The following is a 22,910-nucleotide window of genomic DNA, read 5'->3' as shown; positions in this document are numbered from 1 at the left end:
GAAATCATGTTTTAATATTTCCAAAGCCATTTCTTTTTAAATTATTCAATGTCTATATAACGTTTTCACTATGAATCCAAGATCTCTGTGAATTTTTTCTAGTATTTGGAGTCTTTCAATTTTAAAAATTTCATCTTCTTACTCCTCACATACCTATTTCTTATTTTATGTTAATTTTTCTGTCGTTTTAATATTAGTGCTTTACCTTCAATTTCTGACTTTTTCAAATGTCTGATAAATGTTTTATCTCTTGATGGAGTCTTACCTTAGACAAGTACTGGCACACAGTAAGAAGTAAACAAGTAATTATTTTAAATTATTATTTTTAAATTACATTTTTGTCTTATAATAATAATAAAGTCTTGGTTATACAGAGGTTTTTCTTTACAGCGAGCAGGAAAGGAGCTAACTCTTATGTTAGGGTTCATCCAAATGCCAGAAGAAGGAAGGCTATTCTTAAGCTAGCAACACCCATGCTAAATGTACACTCTTCCCAGTAAGATTATATAACATGAGAGAAAAGAACCATTTTTTTTGTGACAGGCAAATTCCTGGCTTCTCTATGATCTCTAAATGAAGGCAGTGGTGGGAAGTGTGAATGCATAATAGACTGTTTGTAAATGGCATTCGAGTTTCCAGTTAGTATTTCTGATTTCTGCCACCACCTTTCTCTTTCCCTTTAATAAGCCTGCTATTTCCAAGTCCAGAGTCCCTTTGGCGCCATAGGCAACTCAGCTTCTTTGTCTTCAGCATCCTCCATTAGACAGGGACTCTCTCTGCTTAATCATCCGTATATAGTCTATCATGTAATTTGCAAATTCTAGAAATTGGTTAAAATTTCTCATCCGTTGAGCTCGTCCTTTAGTGTGAAGAAGTCATGCTTACTAATTGCTGTTCTGTTGATTTCATATGATTGGGAAATAGGAATCTTATAAAAGTATGGGCTTTAGTCTTTTATAATACTCTGGAAGTCACTTTAAGAATGTTTAGGCCCTTACATTTCTATCATTTTTCCAGCTTCCAACCCAGATTGTAGAGACCTGGAAGAAACATCACTCGAATTCTCACAATGAAATTTGAAGTTGGCTGGTCTAACATTAAACTCACAACCTTTTAAATCTATTGTAGAGAAGAGGTCATAGAGCAGCCAACTGGTACAAAATCTTTGGAAACATGAGGCATGCGGTGAAAGAAGAAATGTGAGGGCCCAGTCAAGTAGATAGAAAGGTAAGAAGAGTTCAGCTAGAACAGCTGTACGTCCATGAAAGCTCAGTGAGGGCTGGCAGGACAATGTGAAACCACTGGGGGCTGAGGAGGCTGGAGTCCACGCCCTCTTGCATACTTGCACCACGGAGCCCAGTGAGTACTGAGAGAGAAGACTGGACAAAGCCCTGAGAAGTGACCTTGTGGTGCAGACTGGGGGTTGGGGAGAGTAGCTGTGCAGGAAAGGAAAGAAACCCCACACAGACCTTCCTCCCTCTCCACTACTCAATAAAACCTATTCTTTAGAATAAAGGGCAACGAAGAACTGTAGTCCTTAGGGTATTGGTGAAAACTCATTGCAGCCAAGGGAAGATATCAGGGTTAAAAACCAAACAAATGAAAAATGGTTTTTTGGAAAGCAGTTGGATTGTGCATTAGGCCCACAACTGCAGTCAAGGGAGAGGCAGCAAGACCAAGAAGGCTACAGTCCCCAGACCCAGGGTCATTCCTCCCAGTCAATACTAAGGCTCAACTACAAATTAGAGAATGCATCCACGTGACCACACCACACCATTAAGTGAAGAAGCTTCCAATTACAAGTAACAGCAGAATACTGTTGGGAGAAGGATAGAAGAAAAAGGGCATGTGAAGAGATTCTCTGAGGTTGCCACCAGGGGAGGGCCTAGGACTCAGCATTGGAGAGGTGTCACTCTGGAAAACGAAGCCCAACTCCAAATACAAGGTATTTCTACAGGAATTTGAAGCCTGTGGTACCCTGGTGGTAACCACAGCAACAACACTACAAAACCAGTCCAACTCTTTACTACACCCAAGTGTTTTGAAACTCCTTTATAAATAAAACCCCAAGTCTCCCATGTTTATCCCAGTTGCTTATCCAAATTTGCTTAAATTGTGCTGAATGACGAACGAGAGAAATGGCATGGTGGAGTGGAAGGAGTAGAGACCAGGATTCAAACTCCAGTTCTGCTACAAAATTACTGTGTGCCTTCAGTTTGCTTATATAACCTCTCTGAGCCTCAATTTCCTCTGTAAAACTACAATACTTGGCTGGGTGCAGTGGCTCATGCCTGTAATCCCAGCACTTTGGGAGGCAGAGGCCGGTGGATCACTTGAGGCCAGGAGTTTGAGACCAGCCTGGCCATTATAGTGAAACCCCATCTCTATTAAAATATAAAAACTAGCAGGGTGTGGTGGTGCACACCTGTAATCCCAGCTACTCAGGAGGCTGAGGCACAAGAATCGCTTGAGCTGGGGAGGCGGAGGTTGCAGTGAGCAGAGATCACTCCACAGCACTCCAGCCTGGACTACAAAGTAAGATTCTGTGTCAAACAAACAAACAAACAAACAAACAATACTTGGTTCTTAGCATTAGTGTGAGGATCAGAGAATACACACGCACACATACACACACACACCCTGCACAGGGCATGATACATGTATTAGTTTTCTGTGGTTGCTGTAACAAATTACCACAAATTTATTGGCTTAAAACAACAGAAAATAATTTTCTCATAGTTCTGAGAATTTCTGCGGCCAGCAATCTGAAAACAGTATCACTGGGGTATCAAGTATGAGTATCAAGGTGTTGGCAAGGCTGCATTCCATCAGTCCCTTCTCTATCCCAGCTTCTTGTGGTGGCATCACTCTGATCTCTGTCTCCACGACCATGCTGCCTTCTCTTCTTTCTAATCTCCTCACACCTCTCTTTTATAAGCACCCATGTGAGTGCATTAGGCCCATCTGGGTAATCTACTATAACTTCTCCATCCCAAGAGCCTTATCTTAACCACATCTGCAAAGATGCTTTTTCCATATAAATTAACATTTACAGGTTGCAGGGATTAAGACCTGATATCTTTGGGGGCCATTATTTTAGGCTACTACAATACCTAATGGGTATTTAATCAGTTACCTATTATCATGATAATGATTAGTGACTCTTGAATTTTTAAAAATCAGAATTAGGGATCTTTCTTTAAGTCAGCTCCTGACTATGGGCCAGATGTGCTTATGACCTCAGCAGTCAGGTAATAGGAGCACAAATTCTCCTTATGCTATGTCATGATATACTTAATACACAAGACAGAAAAACCGGGAACACAGCAGGTTTGGATGTTTTAATTGTATTGACATCTCTTGGGTTTAGTAACGTTGTTTGTACAAAGCAGTCTGTGTTGTGTGACCAGCTGTTTTTATCTCCTTCAACAAAATACTATTATGTGGTAAAAGTTTTGCCCCATCCTGACCCAGTGCCATATAAAGGGATTCCTAAGGACATCCAAGAAAAAAAAATGAATCTTCAAAAAGCACTCCAAAGACAATGAAATGGACTATTTTTATATCATGCATTAATGGGGGTAAAACATCAAGAAATTCTTGGCATGAGATGTTAGGGAATATGACAGCAATGATATATAGCAATAGATAATCCACCATATTATGCTGTTAGATGTGTGTGTGCACATGTATGTTCATACACTTAATTAAATCTCAAGCTTTAACTCATCTTATGGTTTTACCAACTAACATCCTATGAGCTGGGCTTAAAATCCAAACAACAACAATAATAAGAGCTATCATTTATTAAGCACTTGCCATATGTTAAGAGCTTTATGATTAATATCTTGTTTACCATCACAATAATGTATGAGGCCAATATCATTTTTAGCTTTGTTTTACAGGTAAAGAAATTGAAGCTTAGAGAGACAAAGTAACATACCAACATTCTTGGTGGAATGGGGGTTTGAACTCAAGTCTGTCTGTCTTTGAAACTCATGTTCTTTACACCATGGAGGGTGTTATTTTCTTGTGGCCCCTATATCCAGTGTTCTTGATTCCTCCTGTTAGCCATACCTGAGTTATTCTCTGCCTGGTAATGCAGTCATTTCTAACACACATTCCCCACGCTGTGTGATAGAAATACGTGTATTTCCTGACCATGTGAAGTGGCATCATTTCAGATGTGAAGTGATGTCAGAAGAGCAGTTTTGTCTGTAAACAGTGTGACCCTGGCACACACACCTTTTCCATGTCTGACTGGCCAGACCACATTTGCTGTCACTAACTTGCCACCCTGCAGAGTTCTTTCATTAAGTCTTAAAGAGCTAAGAAATCAGTGACATTACTGGAAAATATATAAGAGGGCAGGAGGACATTTTTATTGTTATTTTAAAATGTTTTATTGAGTTCACACAGAGGAATATTTTATTAATGAATTTAATATAAATGCCATGAAATATATGCAAAAATTCATGAAACTTATGAACAAAACATTAACACTACTCAAGTTTCACATGGTTTAATTTTACCAATATCCCCTGGGTTCCATGGGAAGAATTTCAGCATAATTATTTTCATTTCAATGCAAAAAAATACTGACTGAGCTTCTACTACGTGCTAGGTACTGAATCTACAGGAGTAAATAAGATATATGCCTGCCCTCTCCTTTCTCAAACTACACATAAGGTGGTCTTCATTAGCTGTTCTAATATGGATTGAAACTCTATATGTAATTAATTTTTTTTTGCGGCAGGGTCTTGCTCTGTTGCCCAGGCTGGAGTACAGTGGCATGATCGTGGCTTACTGCAGCCTCAACCTCCTGGGTTCAAGTGATCCTCCTGCCTCAGCCTCCCAAGTAGCGGGGACTATGGGCTCATACCACCACACCTGGCTAATTTTTAATTTTTTGTAGAGATGGGGTCTCACTATGTTGCCCAGGCTGTTCTGGAACTCCTGGGCTCAAGCGATCCTCCCACCTTGGCCTGCCAAAGTGCTGGGATTAGCCACCTCACCCAGCCATAATTTTATATGTTAATAATTCCCCAGCCCAAAGTTAAGCAGATGGGCTCTCTAAGTACCCTTATATACTCACTATTAGTCTAGAACAAAGATTGTAAATATGAAACTTGAGAGTCTATAGGCATTCTGAATTGAGCATGGCACCAATCCCTGATGGGCTGAAACTTAACCTCAGAATCCTTCTCAACATAGCACTCCACACAGCCCCAATTAGAGTTGGCTTGTGAGTTGCCACCCCCTTCTAAAGTTTTTCACTAAAAATGGGAAATGCATCCACTTAGAATTGTTACTATTGAGGCTTTTCAAACATTCAAAATTCATTCCACAGAGATTTACTTAGTAATGTACTAGTTAGTGTGACAGAATGCTTCCATGTGCCAGGTACTGTGCCAAGTGCTCTTCTGACATTTTAATTTAATTCTCATGAAAAAAGTAGATGTTGTATCCACTGTAGTATACAGCTCTAAACTAGTTTTATTTTGTCTTTGGTCCTGCCCAGAATCCATTTTCCCTGGAACCTTCCAAGAAGCATATGTCTATATAGCTGGGTGGAATTGTTCCCATTCCTAACTTCAAGAGGAAGCACACAACCCGAGCCAAGGAAAATATACATCTTCCTGGCTACGGCAATTGTTTAAGGTTGGGCTGGGATAAAGGTTGGACCTATCAAAGGCAATGAAAGCCATGACGGGGTTTTTGCTGGGACTGTTGGCAAAGAGGCACTTCTTTCCACTGGGTTTGCTGAAGCTTGGATGGAAGCTCGCAGTTGTGGCCATCTTGCCACTCCTGGGGCCATCCTAATGAGAAAGTGGCCACAGGGAGGAAAGAAAAACTCATGGAGAAACAGTTCCCAATGCCAAAGTCTGACAACTTCGAACTGGCCAGATCTGAAATGCGTTCTTCAGCTTTCTACCTCTGCCCTACAGTTATGGTGGCTTAAAAAATCCTAGTGCATTTTTTATATGTTTGTTGGCTGCATAAATGTCTTCTTCTGAGAAGTGTTTGTTCTCACTCATAAGTGGTTATTGAACAATGAGAACACATGGACACATGGAGGGGAACATCACACACCGGGGCCTGTCAGAGGTTGGGGGGCAAGTGGAGGGAGAGCATTAGGACAAATACCGAATGCATGTGAGGCTTAAAACCTAGATAATAGGTTGACAGGTGCAGCAAACCACCATGGCACATGTATACCTACGTAACAAACCTGCATGTTCTGCATCCCAGAACTTAAAGTTAAAAAAAAAATCCTAGTGCATGTGTATATTTAAAAGCCAGTTTGATTTTTGTTTTCTGTGTTTTATGGACAAAAAGACTAACACAATCCCATTTGACACGTGTAACCTCTTAAGCTTACAATGGGAAAAATTTGCCCAAGGTTACCTAACTAGTTAGTTGTGGAACAGGCTTAGAATCATACTTCAACTTTGTGTCCTTAACCACACCATTCTATTCAGGCACTGTGATAGAATTCTCTCTCAGTACCCACGACTGAAGAGTAAGGTAGCAAAAGTGTAGATTGGACACTTACTTGGCAGAAAGAATGTCATCGTCAAGAAGATGGTTCTCCCAGTACTAGTCTTCTCCCTCACACTCCAGACTTGCTGGTCCCTGCGATTTCCCCGATGTGGGAAACTCTACTGTGGAACTTGTCCCGGTGCGAGACTGCACTCATGTTCTCCCCGACATACTCCAGATAAAGGCAGACATCGCTCCATGTTGGCCAATGTCAGGACTGCTTACCTCTCTCTTTTTTTATTGTTATACTTTAAGTTCTGGGATACATGTGCAGAACGTGCAGGTTTGTTACGTAGGTATATACGTGCCATGGTGGTTTGCTGCACCCATCATGTTTTAACGCTGCCCCATCCTCACCGCCTCTACCTCATCCTTTCCTTCCACATTCAAGAGCATGTGCTCTCTCTCAAGTCCATGCTCGCTCTCTCTTTCATTAAAAGTCCCACCAATATTTAAGAAAAAAAAGTAGTGTTGGTATAAAAAGAAGACTAATTTCCAGACAGCTCAGATGGGAGATTCTAGTTGCAAAATTCAGAATTCACTGTAGTGAAGGGGAATGGGGAGTCAGGGGGAAGACAGTTCCTAAGTAGACATCTGGGGCCTGGATAAAGGACTTGTTCATGTTAAAAGAGAGGAAAACAGGTATTTCCATTTTTATGTTAATTCCTTTTCTGTATCTAAAGCAGAGGAGGAGGGAGAACAGCTGTCTTTCAACTCTTCACAATTCTGTACCCTATCTGCTACAGAGAAGTTAAGCCAAAAATAATTACAGTAGTTCCCTTTCCATTAAAACTGTATGAGATAGAGGGTAGAATAATTTAGATTTTTTCTAATTATGAAATAAATACGTTTATGGAGACTACTTTGGAAATTTCAGAAAAGTATAACAAAGAGAAAATTTGCCTATAATTTTAAGAGACAACCATTGTAAACTTAGTTTACTCCCTTCCAGATTTTTATCATCATAATGAAATATTTCAAACATCGAGAAAATATTATATCATCAAGAATGATATAATAAACTCCCATGAATCCACCAGCCGTCTTTAACAAATTTCAACAATTTGCCGTTTTTTAAAAAGAAATAAAACACCTACAGTAGAAGCAACTTCTTTAATGACACTCACTCATCTAAATTGATATGCATCTTTCCTATCTTGTTTTGATTGTATACCTACAACAATAGTTCATGTATATTTAAATGTATATAAATTTACACACTTTCATTTTGCAAATTGTCCTGTTTATTCAACAATCTTTTCAAGATTCATTCATATTTATATATGTAAATCAAGTTCATTCATTTAGACTGTTGGTAATATTAAATTTTATTATTATCATTTATTCATTCTCTTACTGTTGGTTTTTTAGGCTGCTTCCAATGTTTTGTAATTCAGACAATGCCGTCCTAAGCATCGTTTTGTGCAGGTGTCAGAGTTTCTGTAAGGTATGTTCTAGAGATGAAATTGTTATGTCTCAGGGCATGAGCATCTTCAAGGCACTAGCTATTGCCAATTTGCTCTTTCAGGTCACCAGCAGCATATGAGAGCTCCCATTTTCTCTCACCCTCTTGACAACCCTTGGTATTTTAAGACTTTTAAACTTCTTTCAATATCTATTGCAGGGTATCTCATTTTTATTTTAATTTACCTAGTTCCTAGTGAAGAGGAACATCTTTTCATTATGTTTATTCTTTGGATTTCTTTTTCTGCAATTGCCTATTCACAGCCTTTGACCATTTTCACTTTAGATGTTTATCTTACTTTTAATGAGTTCTTTATAAATCCTGAATATTAAACTCTTTAAAATGTTGCAGATATCTTTCCCAGTCTTTTGCTTGTCATTCCATTTTTGTGTGTGTCATTTGTAGTATATTTAGTATTTTATGCATATGTTTACATAATTACACTATACACAATTTTGCATCCTGATTTTTAAATTTAATATTAAACTGTAAACACTTTCTGACATAATGTTAATGACTACATGACACTATAGAGTCCATAGAACTATACTTTGTTTACACATCCTTTTTAATTGAACATCTATGCTGTGCCACTTTTGTGGTTTTATTGTTGTTGGTGTGTGCTTATTGCTTTTTCATGAATAATTCCTTGTTGAACATCTTTGTGCTGGAAGTTTTATATGATATTCATTATTTTCTTTTCCTACAAGTTGAATTTTTGTGTCATAGGATATCAGTACCCTTTGCCAAATTGCTTTTTGAAAGATTATATCAATACGTCTTTACTTTTGTGTCAGAAAAGGCAAGTCTGCCACAATAATTCCCAAATCTCTGCAGTAACACAGCAAAAGTTTATTTTCCACTTGTTATTTGTTTCAACACTAGTTGTCACAAGAGTGTCTCTGTTCATTCATATCACTAAGGGAATTCAGGGAATTATACACTGGCTCTTAAAACTTTCTTCTGGAAGTGATTAATGTCATTTCTGCTCACATTTCCTTGGCCATAGCAAATTATGTAAATGTGTCCAACTTCAAATGGGAAGTGTAGTCCTACCATATATTCAAAAGGAAAATCAGGACCATTGCAACCAGCCCAAGCTTCCAATGACAGAGCGAAGAGGAGCTCCAGATGCACCATTTCTGACTTTCCAACACATTTTAAAGCTGAAGAAAGAAGTCATAGTGGGTGAATGGAATGCTTTCCCTAAGCCAAAGACAGTAGCTCTAAATCTCAACAAAAGTATAAAAAAGAATGTTTGTTTTTGGTGTCTGCTTCCCTTTGTTAACCTTTGATTTTGAAAAAATTATGGACACACAGGAAATTGCAAAAATTGTGCATAGTGTTCCATACATCCTTCACCCAATTTCCCCTAATGATGACATCTCATGTAACTGGTAGAATATCAAAACCAGGACATTGAAATTGGTACAATGTTGTTAACTAGACTACAGAACTTATTCAGTTTGCACCATTTTACATTCATTTATTTGTTTGTTTATGTGTGTGTGTGCATATGGTTCTATGCAATTTTTTTGTTAGTGTTGAGCAATATACCCATCCATTTATATTTATTTTTAATTTTTTAAGTTCTGTACAATTTTAACTCATGCATAGATTCATGTAACTGCCAAGATAATCAATATACAAAACTGTTCAACCACCACAAAACAACTCCCTCATGCTACCTCTTTTTTTTTTTTTTTTTTTTTTGAGATGGAGTTTCACTCTTGTCGCCTAGGCTGGAGTGCAGTGGCGCAATCTTGGCTCACTGCAACCTCCACTTCCAGGGTTCAAGCGATTCTCCTGCCTCAGCCTCTCGAGTAGCTGGAATTACAGGTGCCCGCCACGATGCCCAGCTAATTTTTTGTATTTTTTTTTTAGTAGAGAGGGGTTTCACTATGTTGATCAGGCTGGTCTTGAACACCTGACCTCGTGATCGGCCCGCCTCGGCCTCTCAAAGTGCTGAGATTACAGGTGTGAGCCACCATACCTGGCCGCTACCTCTTTATAATTGGTCCCTGACTGCTGCCCCATTCCTGTCCTTTGGAATGACTATTCTGGCCTCTATCTCTGTAGTTTTATATATGTCAAGAGTATTATGCAAATATTTAACCTCTTGAAGTGGACTTTTTTCACTAAGCACAATGCTCTTGAGGTCCATCCAGGTTGTTGCATGTATCAGTAGTTTGTTTCTTTTTGTTGCTGACTAGCATTCCATGATATGAATGTATCACAGTTTGCTAAATCATTCACTTGTTGAAGGACATTTGGGTTATCTTCAATTTTTGGCTATCACAAATAAAGTTGCTGTGAACATCCCTTTATACAATCTTTTAAGGGGGTTTTATTTCTCTGGGATAAATGCTCAAGAGTGCAATTGCTGAGTGGTAAGTTAAGTGTATATTTAGTTTTAAAAGAAACAACCAAGCCATTTTCCACAGTGACTGTACCATTCTACGTTCCCTCCAGCAAAACATGAGAGATCCCGTTTCTCCATGTCCTTGCCAGAATTTTGTATTATTACAATATATTTTTAAATTTTAGCGGTTTTAACAGGTATGCAGTGATATCTCATTCCGGTTTTATTTCAAATTTCCCTAGTGGCTAGTGGTCTTGAATATTTTTTAATGTGCTTGTTTGCCTTCTGTATCTCCTCTTTAATAAAATGTCTTTCGCCCATTTACTAATTTAATTTTTTTGTTTTTATACGATTGAGTTTTGAGAGTGCTTTATATATTCTAAATACATAACCTTGATCAGGTATGTGGTTTGCAAATTTCTTCCAGTCTGTACTTTGTCTTTACATCTTTTTAACAAGGTTTTTTGCAATGTAAAAGTTTTTGATGAAGTTCAATTTATCAATATTTTTAATGGATTATGTCTTTGGTGTCATGGCTAAGAACTCACCAAGGCCTAGGTTTCAAATTTTATGGCTTTTCAAACTTTGTTTTTGAATTCAGTCCATCTGCCACACTCCCAACTGCCACCAGTGACTAATCCAGGACCCATTTGCAAAGGGCTTTTTGTATCTGTATCAGTCTCAGCTAAACATCAGCTGGTGAAGGTTTAAGGAGTTAATTCTTTTCTTTAGATCCAGTCCCAAAGGAATCTTCTTTAGAACAAAAGTTCAGGCACTGGAGGAGATATTTGGGGTTGGGGAGAGAGATAGTTTTTCCTGATCAGGTCACATATTTGCCAAATGGGACAATCAGAGATGAGACTTGAGTTGGGTATGTATTAGACTTAGCTTTCAGGGCAGTTCTGGCTGAGCCCGGCTGCAAATGTCTATCCAATTTATGGAACAGAACTGCAGAAGTCCTGCTTTGCCCCAATGTGTGGTAGGGGGAAAAAGGAAGCAAAGTCCACCTCTCCACGTACCTGAGACCTAGGGATTAATTCCTTCTTTCATAGTCTATACATTTAAGGCCTGACTCAAAAGCCGTTTTCTCATAAGCAAAATGCCTCTATTCTCTATAACCAGAGCTCACCATAATATAAAGTCCTTGATAATGCAGGAACTATCATTTTAGAAAATTCCATAGGGCCAGAAATGAAGGCCATCCTCTAACATGTTGTCATTTGACTTTCTCTCATAAATCATTTAGTCCTGAAGGTAACAAGGTAGATACTTCAACCTTGTGCAAATCTTTGATTATTCTAATACCCACCAAAAGAATTAGCTAGCTGTTATAGCCTACATAGCTTTTCAAATCACAAAACCTTTATATTAAGTTGTTTTTTAATTTTTATGTTTTGGGGAGTAATAGTAGGTGTATATATTGATGGAGTACTTGAGATATTTGGATACAAGCATGAAATGTGAAATAAGTACATCATGGAGAATGGTTTATCCATCCCCTCAAGCATTTATCCTTTGAGTTGCAAACAATCCAATTACACTCTTGAAGTTATTTTAAAAGGTACAATTAAGTTATTATTGACTATAATCACCCTGTTGTGCTATCAAACGGTAGGTCTTGTTCATTTTGTCTAACCATTTTTTGTACCCATCAAATCCTAAAACTTTTAAATGCATCAAAACATATTTAGTTCCTCATGGAACTAGGTGAAAAACGCCCAATTAATCATTCATTAAAATTGGGTGTTACCAAAATAAAAAATAAAATCCTCTAACCCAGAAATCAAGAACTGAAAATATAATCAAAATGTGTAGTCTTAGTAGGTTTGCATATATTAGGCAAAACATATGCATGCAATACCTCATTTCTCAAAAAAGAAAATGGTTCATTTGATAATTTAAATCTCCCTTCAAACAAATTTTGCAATATCTCAGTCTTCTTTGATGTTTTCTAAAATAACTTTGTCATTTTTTTCTTAGACTAAGGTATCTGAAAAAAATATATAAAAGATAGAAGGAAGTGACCCAACACAGAACATATTTTCTGACATTATTTCTGTCAAGAATTGATTGGAAGAGAAAGCATGCCTGGAGGCAGAGGGATGGATTCAATGATTTCTTGAAGTCCTTGGCAACTGGGTATGTCTAGGACTGTAATTTTGATTATGTTTATTTATTAACATTTATACTGGGCCATTTTAGTTGATTAGCACAATGCAATTACTAAAAAATATGCAGCTAAAAGTTCTGGGAAATCTCTATATTGCTACGAAAGTCTAGTATGATATCATTTCTGATTTTCAATAATTTAATTAAAATAAACAAGCGTATTACCTCCATGTTACAATAGTTTCTTAGCATAGTTTACAATATGATAAAGAACCCGGACTAATTGCTTAAAGTAGGAGTAATGAGAGTTAGTAATCTCAAGTTCTTTGCTAATTACTTACTGGACCCTTCTCTATTAATAAAACAAGAAGGCTATACTCTCTTCAAGTGAAGAAGCCCTAGATGATCTGAATATGGTTGCAGGTATTCTCTGCTCTCTTCTTGTCCCTGATGGGTTCAGTCTTGTGGCTACAGCCTTCCTCCAGCCAGGATCAGACTTCAGTGGAGGCTGAGAGGGCAGTGGGGCTGCCCATCCATGAAGTGGACCACAACAGGGGACCCTCAGCCAGACAAAAGACCTTCTGTGTTATTGAAATGCTACCATTAGAGACTGATTCTTTGGAGGAAGATTTAAGCCTTGTTAAAATGTAAATTACTCAAAAACTTTGAACCTGTTAATTGTTATCAGCTACAAATGAATGAATATAGATTAATTTTCCACATCATTTCTTTAGAGCAGTGATTCTGAACGTATGGTCTGGGGACCCCTGGAAGTCCCCAACATTCATTTGGGGGTCTATGAGGTTAAAACTGTTCTCACGATAATACTAATACATTTCTTACCTTATTCATTCTCATTCTCTTGAGGGTACAGTGAAATTTTCTAAAGGTTACATGATGTGATATGGTGGCAATTTGAATGCAGAAGCAGATATGAGCATCCAGCTGTCTTCTATGAAGCCAGATACTTTAAAAATTTGCAAAAATGTAAAGCAGTGTTAGTCTTTTAATAACTTTTTGTTTTGGAAAATATTATTTTCATCGAAAGTATATTATTTGTGTTAATGTTTACTTTTGTTATTTTTAAAGTCCTAAGTATTTTAATTTTTTTCAGACTTAATTTATAATATGGCAAATATTAATGGATATAACATACATAAGCAAAAACTCTAAGGGGTCCCCAATAATTTTTAAGAGTGTAAAGGAATCTTGGGACAATCAATGTCTGTTGTATAGAATGTCGGAGTGGGTGGGACCTTAGAAAGTGTTAGGTCCTTTCCCCTCATTTATAGGTTGAAAATTGATCCCCAAAAAGAGAGGGTGACTTACCTGATGTGCTGGTTACCTACTTCTGTGCTATAAACCACCCCAAAACTTAGTGGCTGAAAATATTTATTTTGCTCTCAAAACTGAAATTTGGACTGAGCTTGAAGGGGGTGACGTTTCTGCTTCACATTATATCTGTAGCTTCAGCTGGGATGTTTCAAACATCTGACAGCTGTAACAACTGGGGCTTGCCAGGCATCTCTCTCTCTCTCTCTGCCCTAGTGGATATTGGGGCTTCCTGAAAGAGTGAACATTCCAAAAAACTGCAGTGAAAACAGCAAGGCTTCCTATGATCTAGCTTTGGAAGCCACAAGGTTTCCACCACATTCTATTAGTCAAGCAAGTCACAGAGACCAGGCCAAATTCTAGGGAAGAGAAGTTAGATTCCATCTGTCAGTGGGAGAAACATCAAAAAATTTGTGGCCATCTTAAATCTACCACACCTGAGGTGCTAGAATTAGCATCAGAAGAACTGAAATTAAAATCCAGCTCTCCTGATTCTTAGTGCATATGACAACTTCGACAGTGGTGCATAAGAGGAGGATGAAAAGAAAGAACCAAAGCATGGGGCATTGTGTGAATGAGGAGATTTTCGGGGTGGGCCCTAAGACCGAAGTGAGTAGCATGAGCATTTGCAAGCCTGAAAAAGAGGCTGCTAAGAGCAGGACAGGGCCATGGACTCTCTGATACAGAAAAGAACTTAATTCTTGCTTAATGTGCTTGGCTCTTTTCCTCAGCCTCCCTACTAGTCATCTCTGTCTTGATGATGGCAGGTTTGATCTGTGGAGCAGCCTGCCCCACCTCCAGGAGGCTCTGACTATTAGAAAGTTCTATAGAGCAGAAATCTGATTCCAGCTGGCTGGCTGGCTTCTACCCAATGATTTCCTAGTTGTACCTTTATATTGCCTTAGGGTGATATTGCAAAAGGCTTTGACTTCCTTTTTACATGGCAGCTCGATAGCTACTGCAGCTTTATAGTCCCTGTTTGACTCTTTAATGTAGCTTTTAAAATTCCCCTACCTCTCAGACCACTCTCCTCTAAACTACCTTAGTTTGTCAACTGCTGTTTCAAAGTATTCTTCAAGAGGGATCAGAGCAGTCCACTGTTGATCAACATCCCCATCATGTTCTATGCACTTCTTTTTCTTTAACTTTTATTTTAAGTTCAGGGGTATATGTGCAGGTTTGTTATATAGGTAACCCATGTCATGAGGGTTTGTTGTACAGATTATTTTGTTACCCAGGTATTAAGGGTAATACTCAGTAGTTATTTTTCCTGATCCTCTCCCTCCTCTCACTCTTCACTCACTGTCTGTTGTTCTCCTTTATGTGTCCATAAGTTCTCATTATTTAGCTCTCACTTATAAGTGAGAACATGCAGTATTTGGTTTTCTATTCCTGCGTTATTTTGGCAAGGATAATGGCTTTGAGGAATCCATGTTCCTGCAAAGGACATGATCTCATCCTTTTTTATAGCTGAATAGTATTCCATAGTGTATATGTACCACATTTTCTTTATCCAGTCTACAATCGATGGACATTTAGGTTGATTCCATGTCTTTGCTGTTGTGAAAGGTGCTGCAATGAACATATGTGTGCATGTGTCTTTATGATAGCATAATTTATATTCCTTTGGGTATATACCATGTAACGGGATTGCTGGGTTGAATGGTAGTTCTGATTCCAGGTCTTTGAGGAATCATCACACTGCTTTCCACAATGCTTGAACTAATTTACACTCCCACCAACAGTGTAAAAGTGTTCATGGTTCTAACATGCATAGAGAATTATACAGATCGAAACTCCTTTTCATGTATGCTTTACCAACTATGCTTCTAGTATTTTTGTGTGTGTCTGTGAGTGCTTGTTTGTTTGCTTAGTTTTTTACTGAGCTATGGAAATTTATATTAATCCATAGAAATTTTCTCGAGGCCCAACTTGCCAATATCTTTTTGAATCCAGACTTTGTCACTAAAACTATTCATTGTCCCACTTAGTTTCATATAATCTGCAGATTCGTTAAGTATTTGTTCTATATTTTAATCTAAATCATTGATTAAGATGTTGTACTAGACGGAACCCTGTGCCACTCCACTAGAGACCATCTTCTATGCTAACATCAATTTACTAATCAGCATTCTTTGGGTTCATTTATTCACCTAACTGTTGTTAATTCATCTAATGGTACTATTGTTTAGTCCATATTTCTCCATCTTGTCCACAATGATATCATGATAGGCCTGGACAAATGCTTTGCTAAAGTCCAGATGCATTATGTCTCCTGCATTCAGCTGCTCTCGAAATTCACTAACGCTGTCAAAGGAAATGAAGCAAATCTGACTCTTCCTCAAACACACCATGCACTTTGATGATTCTGAGACTTTGCTCATGTTCTTTTCTCTGCCCAGAATCTTTTTCCATTCCACCTGTCTACTCGACTATTTCTGTTGCTCAGATGTCACCTCCTCAGTGAAGCTTTAGTCCTTGACTCCAGACATAATTATTTCATGCCTGGTTCATTTCTCCAAAGCTCTTTATACATAGCATCATGTCCCAGCTGTTTGTTTATGCTTATTCTCCTCTCCCTCACTAAGAATGAGCCATGTATTATTTAATAGATGTTTGATGACTTCAATTCAACTAGATCCTGGTGCCTACTAACAGTCGCTTCCTTTCGAAAATACTCATAAATCACTCATTCCCAAATCCAATCTAGCAAGCACAATGTGCTCCCTAAGTACCAGTTCCCAAGAAAAGGAACCAGGGCTTCTTGGCAAAATGGCTGATGCCAGGTCTAGGCATAAAGTGTAAAAGATGAGCCTAGAACATCTTGGCGTGCCAGTCAGTGAGGAAGCTATCAAAAGCAAGGAAGCTATCAAAGATAAAGAAGCTATCGAAGACGATTAGGGGTTGTCAAAAACTGAGAAGTCAAACTGAAGAGGTTTCCATTGTCAAAGCTTGGATAATATGATTAATAATTAGAATAATTACTGCAATGAAAGAAAATACATAAAATATATCGAAACGCATGAGTTCATAATAATGGTAAATAAAAGGTAAGAATTCAACATTTATCCTGCCTTTTCATATCTTACCATACTAACCATACTTTAGGGATCCAATAGTTGAAAAAGGAACTATTTTCTTTATAGAAGCATTCTAACTAATAAATTAACAAAGAGTGATATAATTAGAATACCACCATTTTACACCTACTAAATGAATGAAGTAATGTAGTCTAAGCCATGATGATCCATGGCTCCTAAAATCCTTAGGTAAAAAGCTGATGAGGAACTTTACAATGGATGGTTCCAGCTGACAACACCTAAACCCCACAGATCAGACTTTACATCCTAAAAGGAGAGACAACTAGCCTCCTGGTATGGTGCAGGAGGAAGTACACAGCACCACCTATGTGGTATCCTTGCTAAAAACTTGCATGTGGCGCTATCAAGACTCTAGATTCAACTAGCAGTTTACAGCAATAATAGGATTTAGAGTGAAACAACTCCATGGGGAGGTGACTGCGGGAAATCCTAAGTGCATATGACCTGCTTCCTTCCTTCCTTTCTCTCTCTCCTTTCCTTCCTTCCTTCCTTCCTTCCTTCCTTCCTTCCTTCCTTCCTTCCTTCCTCCCTCCCTCCCTCCCTCCCTCCCTTCCTTCCTTTCTTTCTTCCTTCCTTCTTTTTTTTTTTTGACAGAGTCTTGCTCTGTCACCCAGTCTGGAGTGTGGTGGTAAAATCTCAGATCACTGCAAACTCCGCCTCCTGGGTTCAAGTGATTCCCCTGCCTCAGCCTCCAGAGTAGCTGGGATTACAGGCGTGTGCCACCATGCCCAGCTAATTTTTGTATTTTTACTAGAGATGGGGGTTTCTCCCTCTTGGCCAAGCTGGTCTCGAACTCCTGATCTCAGGTGATTCCGCCCACCTCAGCCTCCAAAAGTGCTGGGATTACAGGCGTGAACCACCACGGCGCCTGGCCTGACCTGCTTCTTCTAAATAAATTGCAAGGAGGAAAAAAAAGGGGGGCTGGAGAGGAACCTATAGATCAAAAAAGACTTAAGAGCCACAAAAATCAAATGCAAGCTTGGACCAGGCTTGGATTCTGATTCAAGTAAACCAACTAAAACGAATGTTTGTGAGATTATCAGGGGAATCTGAACATCAGATATTTGAGGATCTTAAGAAATTATTGTTAATCCTGTTGGTGTCATAATAGTACTGGGATTGTGTATTTTAAGAAAAGATCCCTTATCTTTTAGAGATAATACTGAAATATTAAATATAATTTCAGAGGAAATGATATGATATCTTAGATTTGCCTCAAAACTACCTAATAGGGAGGCAGTGGAGGTTGGGACGAGGGGTGGAACAAGAACAGTTATGAATCAATTATTGTTCTATATGAGTAAGAGGTTCATGCTTCCTTATATTGTTCTCTCTTCTTTGAACACGTAAAATTTCCCATAATTATCTTTTAATCCAATCTAAAATTTTACCTAAAATTGTTACTGAGCTTACAGACCTGTTTCAGGATACACTTTCCCTTTCTGAAAATTTAAGCATTTGCCAGAAGAGCAGTTTTTTCATTCCTGCCTGATTCTCCATGATACCACAAAAATCACAGTCATGTGGCCATCACAATGACCAGTTCTCTTGGTCCTCCAGGACAGGGTTCTTGCAGAACTCATTAGAGTAGTTGGACCCTTCCCAATCACTCTGTGCACATAGGGCTCTGGCCTCTGTCACCAGTGTTCACACTAGTCGTTTCCATACTGAAGCACATTCTCCTTGACAGAAAGGACAAGATTAAAATAAGAGTTTTGGGCCGGGCATAGTGGCTCACTCCGCCTGTAATCCCAACACTATGGGAGGCTAAGGTAGGAGGATTCCTTGAGGCCAGGAGTTCGAGACGAGCTTGGGCATCATAGTGAGACTCTGCCTCTACAAAAAATTATACAAATTTTATACAAAAATTATAAAAATAGCCAGGCATGGTGGCATTCACCTGTAGTCTCAGCTACTTGGGAGGCTGAGGTGGGAAGATCACTTGAGCCCAGAAGACGAAGGCTGCAGTGAGCCGTAATCATGCCACTGACAAAAAAATAAAAAATAATAAAATAAAATTTTAAGTAAGAGTTTTATTCAATTTTCTTTGTCGTTTATCAACATTGAAAAACTACAATACCTTTTATCATCTGGCTCTAAACATACACAAAAGGATCCTTTGTCATCATTAGATTTTTATTTTTTAAATAAAGCTGGACTGGGCCGGGCATGGTGGCTCACACCTGCAATCCCAGCACTTTGGGAGGCTGAGGTGGGTGGATCATCTGAGGTCAGGAGTTCAAGACCAGCCTGACCAAACATGGTGAAACCCTGTCTCTTCTAAAAATACAAAAATTAGCTGGGTGTGGTGGTGTACACCTGTAATCTTGGCTACTCAGGAGGCTGAGGCAGGAGAATCGCTTGAACCCAGGAGGCGGAGGTTGCAGTGAGCCTAGATTGAGCCATTGCACTCCAGCCTGGGTGACAAGAGGAAAACTCCATCTCAAATAATAAATAAATAAATAAATAAATAAATAAAGCTGGACTGGGCATTTTCCCTCTATTTTTCTAGATCTCTGTTATTCTTAAAAATTACCTGTTCCTTCTTTCCCTCTTTGTCTTAGCATCACTAGTTTATTTTGGCACCCTCTCCCCTTTGTTCAGAATTCTTGCTCTTTTACAATAGCACAGTAGAAAGAGAATGGGCTAAGCTTTTTTGATGGAATTACGCAATGTTGGCGAGTACCGGAATGTGGACAGTGTCATATTCTGCTCTACAAGTATAAACTGGTATCACTTTCCTGGAAGGCAATTTTACAACTCCAAAGCCTTTTTAAAAGTGTGTACTTTGTGACAAAGGAATTCCATTTTTAGGAATTAATCCTTGAGCTTCAAATCACTAACAAGTAAAAAAAAAAAAAAAAAAATTGATCCTAAGCATATGGATGCGCACAGAGATTTAGCTAAAAGAATGTCCAAGACAGAATTTTAAATATATTTTAAAAATTAGAAGCAACTTAAATACCAAAAAAAAAACCCAAAAACAAACCAGGGTTACCTAAATAAACTATGGTTTATCTTGCAGTGGAATATCATCTAGCCAAAAAGATGACATGTCAGGATATTTTATGATATGGGGAGATGTTTATAGCATATAATTTAAGGGAGAAAGGTTGATGTTTTTAAATTTAAAAAAATTAAAATTTTTCTAAAAGTGAGAAACATGAACAAAACAGTTGATAGAGAATGTTTCTCATTTTTTTAAAAAAATGTATGCATGAAAAAAAGACTGAAAAATTACATGAGAAAGTTAAATTAACTCCTTTTATTTTATTCTCCTTTCTGCACACATGCTATAACAATTTCCATAATGGATATTTATTATTTTAAAGTAAAAAAAGGAAGTAATCAATGAAATAGGAAGAGGGTACACAGGGCCAACCTGGACCACATCACAGCTTTCTCCCTTTGTCGGGTGCAGCCTGTTCTGGCCTGACCATCTCTCATCAGCAACCACTGACCTCCCCTCGGAGGGGCTTTGCTGCCCCATCTCTATGTGCAGAGACCAGGGGGCAGCAGCAGTGACTCTTAGGGGGTTTTCAGCAGGTAGGAGGAAGGCTCCTACCTGCCCAATAGCTGCTAAAAAAGGAATTTGCCCCAAGAATGTGGGCCTGGCCAAGGCAAGGCCAAGAAGTCCAATCTGTCCTCAGCTCTGTCTCTGCAAGGGCACAGTCTGGCCCCACCCTGGGGTTGTTTTAGAGCTTGGTGGCTCACCTCTCAGCAGTTAACACTGTTCATTCAAGAGGTTTCCCTGGGGTTTGGGTTAAAGCCGTTGGCCTCTGCTCTGCAGTCTCTTGTGTGACTCACTGTGCTGTTTTGTTCATTATTATGTTCTACTTCCTTCCTAGCAGCCTCCCTGGCTCTTCTTAGAAATCTCTTTTCCTCCTTCTCTTCCTCAAGCCCAATTTCAATGATAAAGATTTATGAATAAGCAAGGGAGTTGGCAGTGTGTGTGATTAGAACCCTTAGCCTTAGAGTTCTCTAGACTGCGGTTTAACTTACCAGAGTAAACAAATCAGAGAGAGAAACAGAGACAGGAGACAGAGGGAGAGGGAGAGGGAGACGGAGAGGGAGAGGGAGAGAGAGAGGGAGAGAGAAAAAGAGAGAGAGAGAGAAGAAAAGAAGTGTGTGTTTTAAAAGAAAAGAAATATTATGCATTATATCTAACAGGGGAAATACTACAAACATGCATCACTGTGAGCATTTTATTGTCTTCTGGCTCCTAAAGTCTAGGACATGTGGTGCCTGTCCCTGAGTACTGGATTGCATTTGTCCTAAATTCTGAATCAGCTGAAATACACATTAAAATGCATGATGCTGCAGCACCTTACTGGCAAACCCCACAAACCTCCTAAAGAAAACAAAATGAGACAAACAAACAGCAGCACCAGTAGGGTCTTTCGAAAGCCCAGAAAAAGAAATATTTTTAAAGTTTTTGAATTCTAACTCATTTTTATATGTATTTCAAGGCTGAGGAGTTTAAGACATTGAATGATTCCAGTGTTCCCGACATGCCTTCCAGTTAGCTCCCTTGCTGTGCTGACGAAGAATGCAAGAACATGTTATTGGAATTAATTCTGGATATGATGGAGGCAACATAGAGCCCTTGAGTACCAGGACCAAGGCAGCTTTCTTGTGGGTGGACGAAATCGGCATCTTCATGGTGTGACAGGAACAACATAGGAAAGAGCTGTCTAAAATAGCTGCCCCCACTTCTAAAATACCTGCTGTGTCACCACCAGTACTTTCTTCCTCTGTGATACTGGGCTCTCGGTATCTTCACTTGAAAATACACCTGGTGGGGATAACACACAAAATCCTAAGACCATCATGGAAAGGATGGAGGAACAGAAGACAATCATTCTTCTCTCTCCTGTTCTTCATGGAGCCCTCTTTATGAATCTCAAAATACTGCTTTGATTTCCCACTGTACACACTGTCCCGTATGTCCTTTCTTTCACTAAGAATATATATAGGGAAGGTTCCCAGACAACCCCCTCTCCACCAAATCAATGAACAGAATGTTAGGACTGAAAAGAATTTCACAAAATTCTTATTCTGATCCCTGAAGCAATTAGGGTCTTTCCCCAGCTTAAGCAGTGACAGGTCCAATGGCCAGTCCATCCAGTGTGAGTTCTAGACCCTGCAAGGTCAGCACCCAAACTTTCTTGTGGGTGTCCCCACTTTCAAGACCAGCGGCTCCCCTTCCTCTCAGATGCCTGCAGTTCTTGGGTTTGCTTCATCTCAAAAATTAGCTTTCAAGACAATATCTAAACCACTTCTACTCTAAAGTACAGATTTCTAGCACATAGTAGGTAATTAATAAATATGGGTTGAATGAGTGAATGAATGAATGGATAATATCATCAAGTGCTGCCAAACACAGAGAAATATGTTATTGAGGATCACTAAACCCAAGTTACTGAAGTGAAGGTCTTGCCAGAAAATGTGAGAGAGGGTTTTTGCTTTGAGGTATCTTCCTGGGTCCCCTGAAATCCCAGCACTGTGCAGGACTGTAGGTTCTCCCTGTGCTAAGACTCTACTTCTCTAACATCTCTTGCATCCCTTTACTTCTCTTTATCCTATACTGCTATTCTCTGGCTGAAAAATATATTATTCCTTAACTAGCATTGTGCCACAGCCTTCTAATTTATCTCTTGGCTTCCCTTTTCCATCATGCCCTCCTCCCCAAATCACATGACCTTGCATCCATAATCCTGTAGGGTCTGATTCCAGATCTATTGCTCTTATCTTGTATTTCATCACACACCTCTTGGTGTGTTCCAGCCCCTATCAGTTCTGCTCTAACCAAAAGCTAAACTGAACTACTTAGAAATTCTCAAACACTCTGTGCTCTCTCTAGTTTTGGAGTCTTTGACTGCCGCTAACATACTGGGAAACATCTTTTCCACTTCATCACCATTTGCTCACTGCCACTCACTGCTTAGTACCCAGTATAGATGTCACCTCTTCCAGAAGCCTTCCCTGAGACTCTAAG

At 38.9% G+C, this 22,910-nt stretch overlaps 1 long non-coding RNA gene across 4 annotated transcripts in view; it reads right to left on the bottom strand.

The window, feature by feature from the left end:
- LOC109026507 (uncharacterized) overlaps window positions 1–22,910 on the bottom strand; it is a 66,907-nt gene extending 43,997 nt beyond the window's left edge. For 2 of the 4 annotated variants that reach the window (XR_010133216.1, XR_008679068.2), the window contains exon 1: window positions 6,557–6,760. This is a non-coding gene — a long non-coding RNA (uncharacterized lncRNA). Of the gene's footprint in view, window positions 1–6,556; window positions 6,767–22,863 lie in introns of those variants that run through there. The other 2 variants (XR_010133217.1, XR_002005499.3) reach the window with 2 other exon arrangements.

This window comes from Gorilla gorilla, chromosome 3 (genome assembly GCF_029281585.2).
Source record: "Gorilla gorilla gorilla isolate KB3781 chromosome 3, NHGRI_mGorGor1-v2.1_pri, whole genome shotgun sequence".
In the NCBI taxonomy this organism is placed as follows: Eukaryota; Metazoa; Chordata; class Mammalia; order Primates; family Hominidae; genus Gorilla; species Gorilla gorilla.
The sequence above is the reverse complement of the archived record's forward strand: the minus strand, read 5'-3'. Positions and strand labels throughout refer to the sequence as shown.